The following is a 17778-nucleotide window of genomic DNA, read 5'->3' on the forward strand; positions in this document are numbered from 1 at the left end:
GCCGTGAAGCCAGTGACCCTCCTCATCTCATGTGTGCACTCAGCTCTTCACAGCTTTGATGCACTTAGGATAGTGTGAGAAATGTCCCAGAGTACCGAGCCCAACACTGACCCCAGGGGTCTCTGAAGCCTTACCTTATTCCTACACCCACTTTTGTGAATGTAGATTGCAAGAAACTTTCAGGTTTCTTAGAAGCAGAGACAAGTTCTTCACCTACTTTCAGAGTCTGTGGTGACAGAAAGAGGCTGCTGTCCTCTCCTGTCCACCTTTCAAGTGCAGTTTCTCCAAAAGAACCGTTGCCTCCCCACTTTTGAAACAGCGCCAGGCAGAGCATCCTATGACATAAAGTGCATCATACGCAGGAGCCGGCTTTTGGGAGCCCACTACCTATGGGGGGGCACCTCGCACAGCCTTGATCCAGGGGGAGGGGCCGGGATCTGCCTCCACTGACCATACTAGGCTCTGCTGACTCCCCATGGGAGGCCTTACCTTGTCGGAAGAGGGAATGGGGTGTGGGTAGGGGGAAAGGCTCAGGGGGGGGGAGTGAGAGGAGGAAAAGAAGGGGATCTGTGGTTGCTATGTAAAATGAATAAAAAATTTCTTAATTAAAAAAAAGTGCACCAGAGCTTTATGTCACTAAATCAGAAATAAGTGGATGTGATAAGCAAAATGTTTTACATAAATCCATGGAATACAATAAAGACATTATCTTCAGAGATTTCCCCTCAATCAACAAAAGGTGGTGTTTCTCATTTCAGATAAACTCAATTCCAAGCAAACACACTGATTGGATTGCTTTAAAATGTCACCTGAATTCACTTCCACTCATCTCTGGCAATTTATTGAGCATCCATGGAATAACAAGTATAATTTGATTCTTCCCCCACTGTGGTTAGACCAAGTCCATCCGCTTGGAGATCTTAAGATACATACCTTGGCGTTAGACCTGAGGCTCCTTTGGGCTTTCACATATGACAGAACTGCCTCACAGTTTCCAAAGCAGAGTTCTTAGAACTTCAGAAAACTCAAATATGTTCCTGAAATGTGTGTGGATTTTTATATCATTTCATACTTTGGGGGTGTCAGTTTAAAAAACTCAACATAGACATCGTCTCGGTCACAATACTGAGTGGCCCTGCTGGCGTGGTGTTTGTGCACAGTGGCCACAGCTAAACCACCTTAACAGCCAAGGGACAAGGAAAGGAAACTGGAGAGGGAGTTAGCAATGCTTCTTCACTATTGAAAAACGTTTTCAAATGCAGTTTAGATGATGTTTAGGGTTTTCTAATATCTTTCTTTGTCTCTTTGTGTCTTTGCGTCTTTCTTTTTAGATAGGGTCTCCCTACATAGCTCAGGTAAGCCAATTCTCAATCCTGCTGCCTGAATTCTTTCTCTGTGAGTGGGGTTTAGTCATCACTGTTATGCTTGAATGAATCTTTTCATTTTAAAATATAGGCAAGTTTAAAGTAAAATTTAAAACGACTCTACACTGAATATATGGTGTTGTAAAAATGTTTGTAAATGATTATTTATGTTTAAATTACATATATCTACAAAGCCAAGGTGGTTGGTTAGCCACTCCAGGTGTCAGAAAATTCACTTTTGAAATGACTAGAAAGTACTGTATCAATAATATATACACCAGATATACTTACTGTTTAGAATAAAGTATGTTAAATAACTGTGTGTGAGTACTGCTGGAATGAGTACCCAGAGCCTCACACATTAGGCAAGTGTTCACCATGGAGCTTCTTCCTCACTCCTTGAATACTATTTTGTTTTTTGTCACAGGGTCACTTGTATCTCAGGCTTGCCTTGAGCTCAGCTGGCCAAGGATGGCTTTGAACTGCTGATCCTCCTGCCTGTATATCCTGAGATCTACATGTACTGCTGGGCCTGGTTTAGAAGTACTGAGGCTTAAACCCAGGGCTTCAAACATGCTGCAGCACTCTAACAGCTAAGCTACACCTCTAGCCTCCACAAACAATGTTTTTGTTAGTGAAAGTCATGCTCTCCATACACTAATAAGTGTACCTCAAGCACCTAAATAAATAAGTTACAAGAACTTGGTGGTGGTGTTGCATTACTGTTTTGAGACAAGGTCTTGCTGTGCAGCCCAGGCTGACTTTCAAGCCTGAGATCCTCTTGTCTCAGGCTCCAGAGTGCAGCCATATGCCAAGATAACTGGCATATTACAGGATTCAAATTCTTATTTCAAAGCCTTTAGGCCTATTATAGAAACAATGAACTGCATGTTCATATCTTAGAGAGGTCTTTGGTAAAGTACCCTGCAAGCAGACATTGAAATGTGAGCACAAATGTGATTATTTTCACGAAGAAAATAAGTGAAATTGAAGAGACCTTAACATCCATTTCCCACTGTCTGGTAGATTGTAAAATTGCTGTAATTTGCAGTCCCTGATTTTTGTTGTTTTAGAATTTTACTTGAGGGATCATGGACCTACCAAAGCATCCATTTAGTGCACATGGTCTTCATCAAAAGTAGACTGCCTGTTGAATAAATGCTCTTTGGAGTGCAGAGAGGAAGTTTTCCATAGCATGTTGGAACAGAAGGTATGACTTTTCATTTTCTTACTATGTGCATCTGCATTTAGCAGGACTTAGCCCAAGATGTATGAGCCTGCCTGAGGGAAAGAACATAGCTTCCACCTACTGCCAATCAATAAAAGATACTGTTGCTTAGGAACAGGGACACCCACGGTGGGTAACCATGGGTACAGGTCAGTAGGCTCAGGCAAATGGACAAAGCTCCAAGCCTGTTACTCTGGGCCGATCATGACACTGCAGGAGTCACATCTCATTGAATCTTGCAAAAGCAATATACAGTCTGGACTAACAGATTCTGAGTAGCCACGACTCCAGTCATGTAGATGTAACCAACAGTCTTATTAAATAAGAAACACAGAAACAATGTAAAAGAGAAAGCCAAGAGGTCAGAGCTCAGAGCCAAAATCTCACCCTTCCACCTGCAGTGTTCCAGCTTCCCGAAAGAGAGCTATATCCTGTCTGTTCGTTTTTTTTTATAGCATTTTGTTCTGCCTTCTCATTGGTTGTAAACCCAAACACGTGACTGCCTCATCACTGTCTGAATGTACAGCCCCCTAGGTCTTAAAGGCATATGTCTCCAATGCTGGCTGTATCCCTGAACACACAGAGATCTATGAGATTAAAGGCATGTACCACTACCGCCACACTCTGTCTATGGTTCTAATAGCTCTGACCCCCAGGCAACTTTATTTATTAACATACAATCAAAATCACATTTATTAACATTAATCAAAATCAGTACAATTAGTATACCACCACATTTCCCCTTTTCTATTTTAATAAAAAGAAAAAAAAGCAAAAGGTTATAACTAACAAAAGAAAAACTATATACAAAAGTACAATAACTATATACAATATATACAAGTATTAAATACCTAAACAGGTATTTGACAAATCAGAGAAAATAATTCCATTATCTATCCTATTTTGGTAAATCCAAGATGTATCTAATGCACTTTCTATCCTAATTAATTTTCAACTATAACTAACTAATTTTCAACCATAACTAACTAATCTTCAACTCCCTCAGAGACCCAAGAAGGAAATAATATTAGCTAACAAAAATAAAAACAGGAAGTGCATGCAAGCAACTTCCAAAAAATTTGTGAGTTGACAGAAACAGCCAGCTGCCTGGGCAGTCACCTGAGGTTTCTCCGCAGTGTTGGGGCATCATCTTCTGCCTATAGGCTTAGTGTATCTGACAGACTCATTTGTGAAGTAGGATGTACACAAGGTCAACAGTTCAACCTCACATTGGGTGAGAGCAGTCCATGTACCAGAAACACCTGAATTCCACTAGTGTCCTGTCATGATTCAGGATTTTAAATTCTGGAAATTGTTGACAGTTTTTTAATTCAGCTGTTCATTCTTCTTGGTGTGTATATATGGCTTCATCTCAGCATCCCCTTCTTGTCCACATCCCTCTATTAAATGCCAGTCTACTTTCGAGAGGCATGAGCTTTCAGCTGCTGTTCCATTGCACAACAGAAGCCATTGGCCCTCTGCCTGTTAAGCTGCCGGGCAACTTTATTTATTAACATACAATCAAAATCACATTTCAGTACAATTAGAATACCACCACACAGTCAGGCTGGGTTTTACCTATAGTTTTAGAGCTGACTGGATTTTGGAATTGTAGATAAGGGATAGTAGACTTGTACATGTTCTACCACTAGTTATGTTCTAAAACAGTTGCTTCTTGATTGCTCAGGGTATAGTCCTCTATGAACTGTGGAGTGCTTTATCTACATACAATGCCTCCACTGTTATGAGTATAATACACATTCTTAGAGTGGCAGCTACAGCAATCAACTCTGGTTAATTTATGCAAAAATGGAATTGATCAGGGTAGAGGAGCCAGCAAAAGAGGTTGCATATCATTACACTGGTAATGAGAGCATAAGGTTTGAACTTGTAGAGTACCACATCTTGGTCCTGCTGCTTATTACAAGTGGCCCAGGGGAAATCACTCTGAGCCTCTCATCTTTAAAGTTGTTGTCTCTCTATCGAGATCTTGTAAAGCCAGCACTGGCCTTCCTATGTACTTGTGTAAACCCCGGCATCTAACCCAACCCAGAAAATTTTCAAATAATTCTGTTACCCTCAGCCATCCTTTGGAGGGGATGCCTTAAAAAAAGCAGACATATCAGCAGGAGAATGAGTAATTCCACCTGGAGCCCGCGCAGGCAGGGCCAGCACAGGTGCATAGAAAGCCTGTAGAGGTTGACCCGGGACACAACTGGCTTACCTGCCTCCTTTGCTTCCTTGAAGCCTTCATTCATCCAGGCCCTAACTTCTGAGGCTGGGCAAACTCATGCAGGTTGGGAAGGCTTGTGAATTAAGAGAAGAATGGGAGGTGAATAAAACTGTAATATGCATGTATGGAATTCTCAAAGGATAAATAAAATATATTTAAAATACCTCTAAAAAGAAGTATGTTTCAAATACATTAGTGATGGCTTTGTTGTCAATCAGGGACAGAGAGAATGTGACCAATTTCCACCCTCGGTGTGCATTCTCTACTGTGTTAGCTATTTTCTCTTAGTAAGTCTCAGATCATTGCCTGCCTGACCAAGCCAAAGTGCACTCTCAGCATGCCAGGTGATAAGATTCCTGCTACCAGAGACCTCCCTTGAGCCCAGTAACATGGAGCAATGTCTATGTGTCCAGGAGGTTTAAATGGGGCTACTTTGGCTAAGGTGGTGACAGCAGCGGGGATTAAGAGATGTCAGGGCCACAGAAGTGCGACAGGGGTCAGAAGCAGGGAGGAACACAGATGAGGTGGGAAGTCTGATACTCATGGGGGAGGACACTAGTCAGAAGGTAGTTCTACCTCTCAAAAGAGAGGTTCCTATGGAGATCACATTCCGCTTCCCTGAAAGCACTGAGAAATCTGGAAAGCCACAGGGAGGAGGACTGTTGCTATAGAGAGAGCCTGCCAAGATGACAAGCAGGCAGAAGCTAGCATGGAGTGGAGCAAGCACTGGGTGCTGGGTGGGATATCTGCTCTGCTGAGCTTCCTAGACCAGCCTAAACAGGGACAGCCCTGCACAAGACAGTTTGTCATGCCCCCAAATAAAGCAGCAATCAGGATGCCTGCCTCTCAGAGATGTGTGCAGAGTTCTAGAACTTAAAAGGTTTTCAAGAGCATCTCTCCCAGCTGTGATGCTCTGTGACCACCTCAAGTGTTGGTGTCCCATTGTGTGGGTCCTGCTCCCCACAACAGTCCATCTACATAACATGAGTGCCTTGCCTCGGCTTGACTTAAATAGTCAGAGAAGGGACAACTTCATGTTCTCTCAAAGCACAGGTCACAGCCTATAAAGTTAGGTCTTTGAATAACTAATAATTTTCATATTTAGTCAGTTAGTTTAAGGTTTATAGTTGTGAGAGGAAATCATGTTGATTTCCAGTGAATGGTGTAATAAAAAGATCCCTATTATGAAAAGGGCACTCAAGGTCCTGATGATGAGGTAGAGCATCAGAAAAATGCTCCCACAATTGGTTTGTTCTATAGGCCTTTGTTGGTTTTAACAATACAACCAAAGTCCTTTTCTGTTTCAAAATAGTATTTTGTTGTTGTTTTTCAAGACAGGGTTTCTCTGTGAACTAGCCTTGGCTGTACTGGAACTTGCTCTGTAGATCAGGCTGGCATCAAATTCACAGAGATCCTCCTGCCTCTGTCTTCTGAGTACTGGGATTAAAAGCATGCATCACCACTGGCTGGCCAAAATAGTATATTCTTTTTTTAGTTAAAAATTATTTTATTTTTATGTGTATGGGTGTTTTGCCTGCAAGTATGTCTGTACACTACATGTATGCAGTGCCTGTGGAGGCCAGAAGAGGATGGTGGATCCCCTGAAGCCCGAGCTACAGATGGTTCTGAACCATCATGTGGGTGCTGGGAATTGAGCCCTGGTCCTCTGGAAGAGCCACTAGTGCTCTTAACCGCTGGGCCAACCCTTCAGCTCTTGGAACAATGACTGACAGAAAGAATGGTTTATGCCACGACTTAAATTAAGGACTTAGGGCAATCAAGCTTCATCTAGAGAAAAGTCAACATATTTTTAGATGACTTGGTAGGTGGGTACATGAAATGGCTTTAGTGAATACACCACTGTTACTAATATAATTATTTTAATTATTTTTCCAATAGGTCTAAGAATGTTTTTCTTTCCATATGACTCACTGACAGAAGACATAGATCAATTGCTGACCACTAAAATGGCTCTTTATAATATGAAAATCACGCTTTCTCATATATAGAGACTTAAAGGTAGCTACATATATTTAGAATTACAATTCTTGATTGATTCTTAGTAAGAAATCAAGAAAGAAGGGTCATTTTTTTTAAAGGAAGAAAGAAATTTCACTATGTACCTACTTCCTATAAAAACAATTCTTAGTTGTTTCTGGAGCCCACAAGTTTTAATCAAAATGTTTTGATTGGTTTCCACACAGACACTGGCACAGTGTGCATTGTACAACACATACCATTTGGACCACAAGACTAGAGTATAAAGATCTGTGTTATCTGTGAAATTCAGTAGCTGGCCAATCCCAGGAGGAGGGAAGTCACTTTGGGCAGACACATCCTTATCCAGTGTTGGACTGCATCCAAAGGAAACAAGAAAGACCTCTGACATCAGAACATACCTGATGACTTTGGAGCACCCCCATAGTTGAGAGCAAGCTACAATACAGTGTGCAGCCTTGGAGCCTGCTCTGCAGGAGCAGAAGGAATGTCAGCAATGAAAAAATCAGGAGGAAATGGAGATAGACACTTCCAAATTCCTCTCCTCCTTTGTCTGCATGCCACTAGTGGACCTAGATATTTTTAGCTGGCCTCAGAAACAATTCTAAAACTGCATTTTTAGTTTCTCATTCCCTAAAAAAAAGAGGACTTTAGATATTTAAAACAAAACATTAATGGTGGAACCTCCCAAGGCCATCCCAGGCTCTTCTCTGAGTCCCAAGACCTTGTTCAATAGCACATTAAATACCTAAAATTTATTATTTCAAAAACAGAATTAGTACATCTTCAAAATCTACCAGATAGTAAGTGAGTTTATAAAATTACAAGGTATAAGATTTTTTTAAAAAAGATTATATTTCTCTATAACAGCAATACAGAATCCTGAAAAGAAATTATAAAACAGCTATTACAACACTAAAACACCAGTGATAGGAAAACATTTACAAATGCATTTAGTAAATAAGTGAAAATACAGTGGAGACTGTAAAACATTGCTGTCTGAGATCAGCTAAACAAGGAAAACATAGCTCAGGTCTTTTAGTCAAAATATTCAGTACTATAGATGGAAATGTTAGGTAAAGGGGTCTACGGATTCATGAACCTCTGACGATTTGTGTTAACTGTCAATTTGACAGCTCTAGAATCACCTGAACATGTGCATGGGGAGATCATCTTTGCTACAGTTACTGATACGGAAAGATTCACGTTAATGTGGTCAAGAGCATTCTGGGGCAAGGATGCTGACTGCACACAATGGAGAGGACCGGCGAGTGAGGACCCAGCCCTCTTTGCTGCTTGACAGTGGGGAGATGTGAGCAGCTGCTTCAAGCTCCTGACACACATTTCTCTGCCGTGATGGACTGGACCTTGAGTTGTGAGCTAAAATATCCCTTTCTCTCTTAAGTTACTTTTTGTCAGAGTATTATATCACAGCAACATGAAAAGGAACTGAGACACCCTCCTAAAATCTCAGCTAATTCATTTATACAAGTGTACAAGGAGAACCTAAAATTTATGTGCAAATTCATGGGACCCAGAGAAGCCAGAATGATCTTAGAAACAATGAAAAAATTGGAGGACTTATATGTTTGAATTCCAAAACTTTCAGAATTTACTAACTGGCTACAGAAATGAGGACTGTGAAGTAAAACAGACAAGAGAAATACATTTATGGCCAATTGTTTTTATGTGAGGGTGCTAAGACAATGCCAGGAGAAATTATCCTTTCTCAGCCAAATAAGCAATATCCTCATTCTTCACATAAAAATCCACGTATGGCAGCACACATCTGTCATGCTGGGGCTGGGGGTACACAGCCAGGAGGACCCCTAGAGCTCAATGGCTGCCAGTCTGGGTGAGTTAGTGAACTCCAGGTTCAGTGAAAGACCATTTCAGAAACTAAGGTGGAGAGTGATAGAGGAGTGGTCCCCTGGTTTCCATATGCACACACACACACACACACACACACACACACACACACACACACACACACACAATCAGAAAAGATATTTCTCTAAAGAAGATGCAAGAATCATCAAAACACAGGGAAATAAATGCACATCCTTATAACTGGCCAGGGAAATGCAAACTAAACCATGGTGAAGCAGGTTTCAGACTCACTAGAATGACTCACAGTCAAAACAAGAGTCCCTAACAAGAGTGACTAAGGCTGATGGGAGGTCTTCAGAAATCATTGACAAAATGAAAAATGAAGTCATCTGAGAGGGAACCTTGGTGAGGAAAATGCCTTCATAAGATGGGCTGTAGGCAAGCCTGTAAGGCTTTTTTTTATTACATTTTTTTCACTTATTTTACATACCAACCACACTTTCCTCTCCCTCCTCGCCTCTCTTCTACCCCCTCCCATTCACTTCTCCTCCATATCCATTCAGAAAAGATAAGGCCTCCCACAAGAGTCAACAAAGCAAGCACATCAAGTTGAGGCAGGACTGAGCTCCTCCCCCTGTATCAAGGCTGGCGAGCCAACCCAGTATAGGGAATGGATTCCCAAAAGCGACAGGGATAGGTCCTGATCTCACTGCTAGGAGTCCTCCAAACAGACCAAGCTACATGCAGAGGGCTAGGTCAGTCCCATGCAGGCTCCCTAGCTGTGAGTCCAGGGTTGGTGAGCTCCTTTGTGGGTTCTCTTGGCTCATACAATCCCTCCTTCCTCTCTTCAACAGGTCTCACAGAGCTCGGCCCAGTGCTTGCCTGTGGATCTCTGCATCTGCTTCCATCAGTTACTGGATGAATGCTCTCTGATGACAATTAAGGTAGTCACCAATCTGATTATAAGAAAAGGCCAGTTCAGGTACCCTCTCCACTATTGTTAGGAGTCTTAGCTGGGATAATCCTTGTGGATTCCTGGGAGTTTCCCTGGCACCAGATTTTCCCCTAACCCCAAAATGCCTCTCTCAACCAAGATACCTCTTTCATTATTCTCCCCATTCTTCCTGCCCCCAATCCACTCAACCTGATCCTTCATGTTCTCACACCTCCATCCCCCTCTCTTCACCCCCAGTTTACCCAGGAGATCTCTTCTATCTTCCCTTCCCAGAGAAATCCATGCATCCCTCTTTGGGCCCTCCTTGTTACCTAGCTTCTCTGGGGCTGTGGATTGTAGCCTAACTATCCTTTACTTTACAGCTAATATCCACTTATGAGTGAGTACATACCATGTTTAGTAAGACATTTTCTTAATTAGTGACCAATGGGGGAGGGCCCAGTCCATTGTGAGTGGTGTCATCCCTGGGCTGGTGGTCCTGAATTCCGTAAGAAAGCAGACTGAACAAGCCACAAGGAGCAAACCATTAAGCATCATTCCTCCATAGCCTCTGCATCAGCTCCTGCCTCTAGGTTCCTTCCCTGTTCCCTGAGTTCCTGCTCTCACTGCTTTTGATGAACTGTTATATCAAACTGTGAGTGAAATAAACCCTTTCCTCCCCAAGGTGCTTTCGGTCATGGTGTTTTATCACAGCAAATAGTAGCCCTAACTAAGACACATAGAAATCACATTTTAAAGTAAATTGAGACAATCGCTTATCTTATATTTATAAGACTTGAGTTGCTTCTTAATGTACAAGAATGGATGGATACAAGGTCTTGAGTTGTAACAACAAAAGGTGTGACTCCAATGTCAGAGGGACTGCAGTCTGATGGGGGAGTCCCCAACAAGTATGCAGACAGCTAGTGTGTGATATATGTGGTATGAGGGTCAATAGAAGCCAGGGTGCATTTTCAGGTGTTGCTCTTGAAGAATGAATCAAAGTTATTCAACAAAGCAGTGGGAAAGAATTCCAGAAAAAGAGGCACTTGGTGCAATGTTCTCATCCAGAGGTTAGAGAAGGTTATAGTCTTCAAAGGTCAGGGAGAAGCCTGGCCACCAAAGTTTCTACGCTGCTGTAGACAATAAAGTCTCCAGTTTGGAAGGTTAAAGCAAACAAACCTCAAATTGATTCAAGGAACAAAGAGTTGGGGTTTTGAAAAGACTAGAGGAGAGCTGGTTGGAAGAAACCTGGATTCAAGTGTCCATGTCCTCTCTGCCCATCTCCAGCAGGCCAGAAGTTTGCTGTGGCCACGTGGTCACCAGTTGCTCCAGGCTGGATTCCACCGGCTGGCAAACCAGTAGACAGAGCTGTGTTCCTGGCCAGTTTTCCACATGACTGATATTTCATGGGGCAATTTAGACCACAAACTGAGACAATCCCTGTACAAGAGGGATTACATTTTCTCCTCTCCCAGCCCTAGCCAAACCAACTCAATAATCAAGTGACTCCTGGGGTAATCGGGAGACGATGCCTTGTGGAGACATTGGCAGTAGGCACTAAGTGGCACCAGGAGAAAGGTCACTGGAGTTCTTAGTCTAATCCAGGAAGCATTATAATTGCTGACAATTCACAGCACCAGGACAAATAAAGAATAATGGATAAATCTGAGGGATGGGAATGGCAGGATTTAGAAGGTATGTGTGGGGAAGGATACTCCAGTGAGAGGAGAGCTAAGTTCCACCTCTAGTTTCAGGCTATGGGCAACCTAATGAATAGAGACCTATTTGCCAGAGTCCAGGGAGCAAGAACAACTCTGAGAAGATTGTAATCTAATATTAAGGATTCTTTATCTAAATGCTTGGAACTAGATGTATTTCAGAGTCCAGATTTTGAAATAATGGCATATATATAGTAAGATGTATTCAGTATGTGAATTCATTCTAAACACAACATTCATATACATATGTACCACATACATATGTAGCCAGAAGGTAATTTTATGTAGTACTTACAGTGTAGTGCACCTTAACTGCAACCTCTCACATGAGATCATATGTGGAAGGAATTTTCCACTTGTAGCTTCTTCCCAGTGCTCAAGCAGGTTTGGATTGTGGAATATTTGGATTTTGATCCTCGGATTAAGAGCTCAGCCTGCTCTTACACACTATCTGCTTAGTGTCTAGCTGGACCTCCTACTTAGACGCTCAGGAGAAGACCAGAGTGTGTCCCTGTCACCAGGCACACATTCATTTCAGAAGGGTCCCTGCTGAATGGAAGAGATGAGAAGACCTGTTCCCAGTCCTCTTAAGAGTTTGTAAGTTCCAAGGGACTAAGTCTGTACATCCATGACACGCAGCAGCGGAGCAGAAGTGTGCGTGTGTTCGGCGTCTCTTCCTGGATCACCCTGGAGTTATTTCAGAAAGGGCTTTGCTCAAGGTGAGACTCAGAATTGTTTTGTAGAATGAGATAGAATCAAAATGTGCCAGAAGATGATGAGAATAATTGAACTGCCTAAATCATAATGGTATCTGGAAATCTATGCTCTTGTGAAATTTCTCTACTCAAAAAGTAAGTATTATAGTGGGAACTGGGAACCAGGACAAGCCAGCAAGTGGTCTGTCTCCACCAGAGATGGGGACAGTATCTAGAGACATGGCTCACAGCAGTAATGCCTGAAATTTTGCATCTCAGGAATGTCATGTGCTTACTATCAATTCACTTTAAGAGCCAGATAATGATCTAATGGACTTTTGCATAGGGTTATCTCAGTAGTAAGCCAGAAGGGGGTCTCTCCTAAAGTTTCCCTGCAAAGAAAGTCCTTTGTCTCCCTGCAGATTTGTGTATAGATTTAAGAAAGGGAGAAAGGGAGAAGATGGTCCCTGGTTGGCAGAGAAACTGGGCAGACCTTCACCTGGACTCTGCATGACCCATTTCAAAGGTACTTGAGAGGGAATCAGAAAAAGCCAAGGCACACGAGCGAGCGAGCGTCCTTGGGACTGCGCAGTGGAGGCTCTCCTCGACAGACAGCAGGGCAACTTGCCTTGTTTCCTTACACACAGATACCAGCCTATGAGATAATCCTGAAGACAGAAACTTAATAATCAACAACTCTGACTTTAGGACTGAACCTGTCTAGAAAATATTGAGAAGCGGTAATTGGTACTGTGAGGAAATGAAAAACAGGAGGTGACATGTTTGTGTTGGGCAGATGGGAAGTGGCTTTCTGTATTTCCACAGGCAATTATAACATCATTAAGGAAATATGAGAAAGCCATTAGCATTTCACAAATACCTGCTAATCCATGGTTTGGGACATTGTTCAAGTGAATTCAGTAGTTAATGTATGGTTTTCAAATTATATAGGAATTATATTTTATTTTTGCTAATTCTTTTTTAGTTTAAATTTGTGATTCCCTTAAACATTCCATTTCTAAATAACATTTAGCATAACATGTGTAATACGGCATTCTCACTAATAGTGGAATACCAAGCCCTTGTAATGAGCATTAAGGTTTGTCAGTGTTTATTTGAATAGCCAACCAGCTGTATAGAGCATATGCATTGCATGCCTACAAGTAAGAAAACAGGGAAACATGGCACTTCCTTTCTTTGGTCAATCTGTGTGCCTGTTCTCTGTGGGGACTGCTGAGCAAATCACTCTGTTCTATGTATAGCCTTGTTGATTTGCATGCTTCTCTAAAAGGCACACACCCAGGTTGATTAGGAATAGCAGCACTGATAAACAAACCCTTCGGACCCCCTGAATGCTGCCTTAGGAGATAAAGAGCACAGGAAGGTCTTTGGATAATTTTGAGAGTTCTCCTTGACTTCTGAGTCTTTTTCTTTCAAACTGATTCAAAGGTTGGTCTCTTCTCAGGTTCAGTTAATGGAGGCCAGAATACTGATGGGGGTGGAGTAACTCCTTTCCCTTGTTTCTAGACAGCAGATGTGTCTTGTACTTGAAAAATTCTGGAGTTCCTTGAGTTGACTCCCTACAGTCCTAAAAAGTAGTAGTAGTTGTTGTTATTGTTACTTTATTTAAGTTGGAAAAGAACTTTATTTGTTCTGGGGAGTCACCCATGTCCTCTCAGAACTTCTGGAACTGCATCTCAGTGCTGGCAGCCTTGGTGACCTTCAGCATATTGAAGCACAGTGTCTTGCTCAGGGGCCTGCACTCTCCCACAGTGACAATGTAGCCAATCTGTACATCCCTGAAACAGGGGAAAGGTACACAGACATGCTCTTGTGGCACTTCTCAAAGCGATTGTACTTCTGGACATAGTGCAGATGGTCCCAGTAGATGACAATGGTCTTGCATCTTGGTCACAGCACCAGACAAGATTTGACCTTGGATGGAGACATTATTAGTGAAGGGCATTTCTTGTCTATGTAGGTGCCCTCAGGGGCCTCCTTGGGCATCATGAAGCCTAGACTGATGTTTTTGTAGTACCAGAGGAGCTTCTCCTTTGCTGGTTTCTCCCAAGTAGAACCCACTTATTGTTTTTGAAAGATCATGGACTGCTTTTGGTAAGCACGCTTGGTCTGAGTGTCTGTCATCCTTCCAGCAGCCTCAGGAAAGATGTACTGTTGATTTGGTTTCTTTATGGACCTCTTACAGTTGTACTGAAATGACAATTTGATGGTGTCTAAGTGACATGTGACCTAGTTAGAATCTGAAAAGTGAGTATCCTCTAGAAAGAGCTCATGACAAGAAAGTGTCTTTAAGGACCAATAACTTCATCTGACATATCAGGTGCTGCCAAATTGTGTGAAGATCTTTCTGGAACAGTTAACACACATATGCTGCCTATGTGCCAAGCCCCAGGGTCAATGAATGCTTAAGCTCACTTAATTGTCATAGAAATCCCATTGCAAAGATCAGAGAGGTCCAATCACTGCCCCATTCTACAACTTTCTCAAAGTCTCCACTGGAAGAGGAAGCCAAGCAGGCAGTATGAGGTGAGGTCTGATTCTCACGGAGAGGTGGAACTGTGTACCTGTGAGGCTGTTTTACCCTGCCCAGCTGTCTTCTCGCTTTCATTGCATGCAAGTACGTGTTAGAGAGAGGACCGTTGAGTGTGTCCTTCTGCTATGGCCACCAACACCACTTTTTCTTAAGCACGTGTAGTTTGGCCTGCAATGTACAGGAAGTGTGGGGTGGATGTGACAGGCAGGCTGGAGCTGGGACACTGAGTTCCACTGGTGCTCTTCTCTGGGAGTGCTGAGGACAGCTCTCTGGCCTTCGGGTGTCTTGAGCTGCAAACTGGAACCAGCCCAGAAGTCTCCTTTACTTTCACGCTGGGGAACTCTGCATTTACATGGCAAAAGATTTGAGAGATTTGGACAGAGTGTTAAAGACAACAAATGATGGGAAAATGATAAACAAGCACTACATTTGGCCAAAATGTTTTTACCTCTATTTTCTGCCCATAAATCCATCTCCCTGCTGAAGAAGAGTTGTACAGAGCTGACAAAATCTTATTTGAATAATAGAAACTTCTTGGTTCCAGATACCCAAAGGATAGTCTGGTATTTACAGACAACTGGAAAACAAGAAAGAAGCAATTCTGACTTGATGATATCTAGATGAACAGGATTTTCCTACAGGCATTAACAACAGATGGGAGAGAACGTTGAATCAGGGATTATTAGTTTATGTCTTTGCAAAATACACAGCTTTTTTGTGTTCCTTTGACTTTCAAATGATGAGGCATGGGTAATCTTCTAACAGTGGGTAAGTATAGGGAGAGGCGAAGCAGTAATGCATGTCATTTAAGTGTTATCACATAACAGTCTTCAGTTTTTGAATCCATTTTATTCAATATAAAACTTACAGTTCTGGAAAAGCCATCATAAAAATGAAGGGTGTTTTTGTTTGTTTGTTTTGTTGGTTGTTTGGTTTTGGTTTTTGGAGACAGGGTTTCTTGGTGTGGCCCTGGCTGTTCTGGAACCACTCAGTAGACCAGGCTGGCCTCAAACTCACAGAGATCAGCCTGCTTCTGCCTGAGATCAAAGGTGTGTACCACCACTGCCTGGCATTTTTTTTAAATGAAGGGATTTGTAAGCTATGTTTGCTGCAATTCTTTTCACTTTGTGTGTGTGTGTGTGTGTGTGTGTGTGTGTGTGTGTGTGTGTAAGAGAGAGAGAGAGAGAGGGAGGGAGGGAGGGAGAGAGGGAGAGAGAGAGAGAAATGGGCGCACATGTGTGTGAGTGCCTGTGTGTGGAGGTCAGAGGACACCTCCTCCCACCATGTGGGTCCTGGGGATTAAACTCAGGGCTTTGTAGTAAGCGCCTTTAGTGGATGAATCATCTTGCCACCCTCTGCTAAAAAACAAACAAACAACAAAACAAACAAACAAACAAAACCCTGATTGAATGCATAGCTCTGTCTTCTTTATCTGATTTCTGTCTTTCCAGACAGGATCTCACTATGTATCCCATTGGCCTCAAGCTCCCAATCATCCTCCTTCATTCTCCAAGGACTCAGGTCCCAAGCACAAGCTGCCATATCCAGCAGAATTGTTCTTTCATGTTTTCTTTGGGAGAGAGTTGTTTATGATCTTGGACATGAGTGAGAATAAGAATTTGTGAGTTGTTAAAATCCATATCAATATCCTGGGTGATGAAAACAAATATTATAATGAGGCCTATGGACATATCACCAATATATGCAACCAGACCTGTTGTTATTGGAGTGGCTTCACCTCAACTGGGTTATCAGCTGTATGTGTTCCACATTCCTCTTCTAATGTGGGGTCTAGGCCTTTCTACCTCCAAGCTCCTTCCAGGGAAGGCATAAGTGAACATGTGCACTGGGCACACACACTTTAGAGACAACGTCAAGTGCCTGCCTGAGCTTGAATTCTGAAAAGAATTGAAAGCTGCATGCTGCTATGCTTCTTTTTCCAGAACTCCCAATTGGCAGCAAAGCCACTATTCATTGGTCCCATTTCTGTACATTTTCCCACATCTTAGGTGCTTTCTTTCCAGTTCTCGAATCTGATTTTCCGTTTTCCCCCATGAATTCTTCACCCAGAATCTCCACACCCACACACACCCACACACACCTAAATCTTGGGTCACACTGCTAATCTATGACAGGAAGCAAATGAGAAGAGTCTAAGCAACAATCTCTGCTGTCTGTGAGAGGGAAAGTTCATTTCACCTGCATCACTAGCATCCTTATTTGATGTTCTTTGGACTCTGTGATAGGGCTATCATTCTTCATGTCTGAAATGGAGTGAGATGACTGTCTATAACTGGCTCAGAGAGAAAGCAAAGGAACGCCCCACCCAACTAATCAAGTTGTATGCCTATCAGAGGGTGTGGCCAGAGGTGATTATCGAGGAGACAGTCCAATGCTGAGAGTCCAGAGGGGAATTAGACAGGCAAACAAGTACCCACATTACAGTGAGATATGATAAGGGTTGATGGGAACTGATGTGAACTGAGTTTTGGGGGCTGGGTAGGCAAGCAAATAGCATTGTGCTGAGAGGGTGGAGGCCTCAGAAAGGAGCTGAACTTTAACAAGAGATTTGGAACAAATAGGCACGGTAAAGACACTCGAGGTGAATCATCTGACAGTGAGAACAGGCATTCAGAAACCATCTAGCAAAGCAGAGCCAAAAGGCATGTCTGAGAAACAATGTAATTAAGGGTGGCAGGAGACACAGCTTGAAAGCCCAGCAAATCAAAGGACCCCAAGTGCATCTAGCTGTTTAGCAGTATGGGTGCTATCTTGCAGGTCAGGAGGGGGACTGGAAGAGTTATAAATACCCAAAGTGCAATGGCAATTGTGTGGACTTGAAAGGAAACTCTAGTGGGCAATTAGGAGGAAAATTGGAGGTGAGCTGATTAGCAGTCCAGGAAAAGGATGAAGTGAGCATAAATAAGAGAAGGAAAAGCCAGGAACAAACACGAGGGCCATCTGGAAGCTGCGCTCGGTTCCAGAGCTCCACTGCATATTGGGATTAGGGACATTGGAAAAAAGGCACTAAAGATAACTTCACAAGCTTGTCTTCAAGAGCTATTGTCTTGAGTTTCCAAATAAATTCGTAACAATATCACTGACCATAGCATGCGTGTAAGTCAAAGAGTGAATTTAGCAGGGGAAATTTCACGTGTTCAGTTGGCACTTTGCCTTTGGGATGCTTGCTGGGCGTCAATCTGCGTTGGAAATGGTGACAC

General features: G+C 42.6%; 1 pseudogene; it reads right to left on the bottom strand.

Moving 5' to 3' along the window:
• Positions 1–13678: 13678 nt before the first annotated feature.
• On the bottom strand, positions 13679–14148 carry LOC114709679 (annotated as a pseudogene).
• Between the last annotated feature and the right edge of the window lie 3630 nt (positions 14149–17778).

This window comes from Peromyscus leucopus, chromosome 2 (assembly GCF_004664715.2).
Source record: "Peromyscus leucopus breed LL Stock chromosome 2, UCI_PerLeu_2.1, whole genome shotgun sequence".
In the NCBI taxonomy this organism is placed as follows: domain Eukaryota; kingdom Metazoa; phylum Chordata; class Mammalia; order Rodentia; family Cricetidae; genus Peromyscus; species Peromyscus leucopus.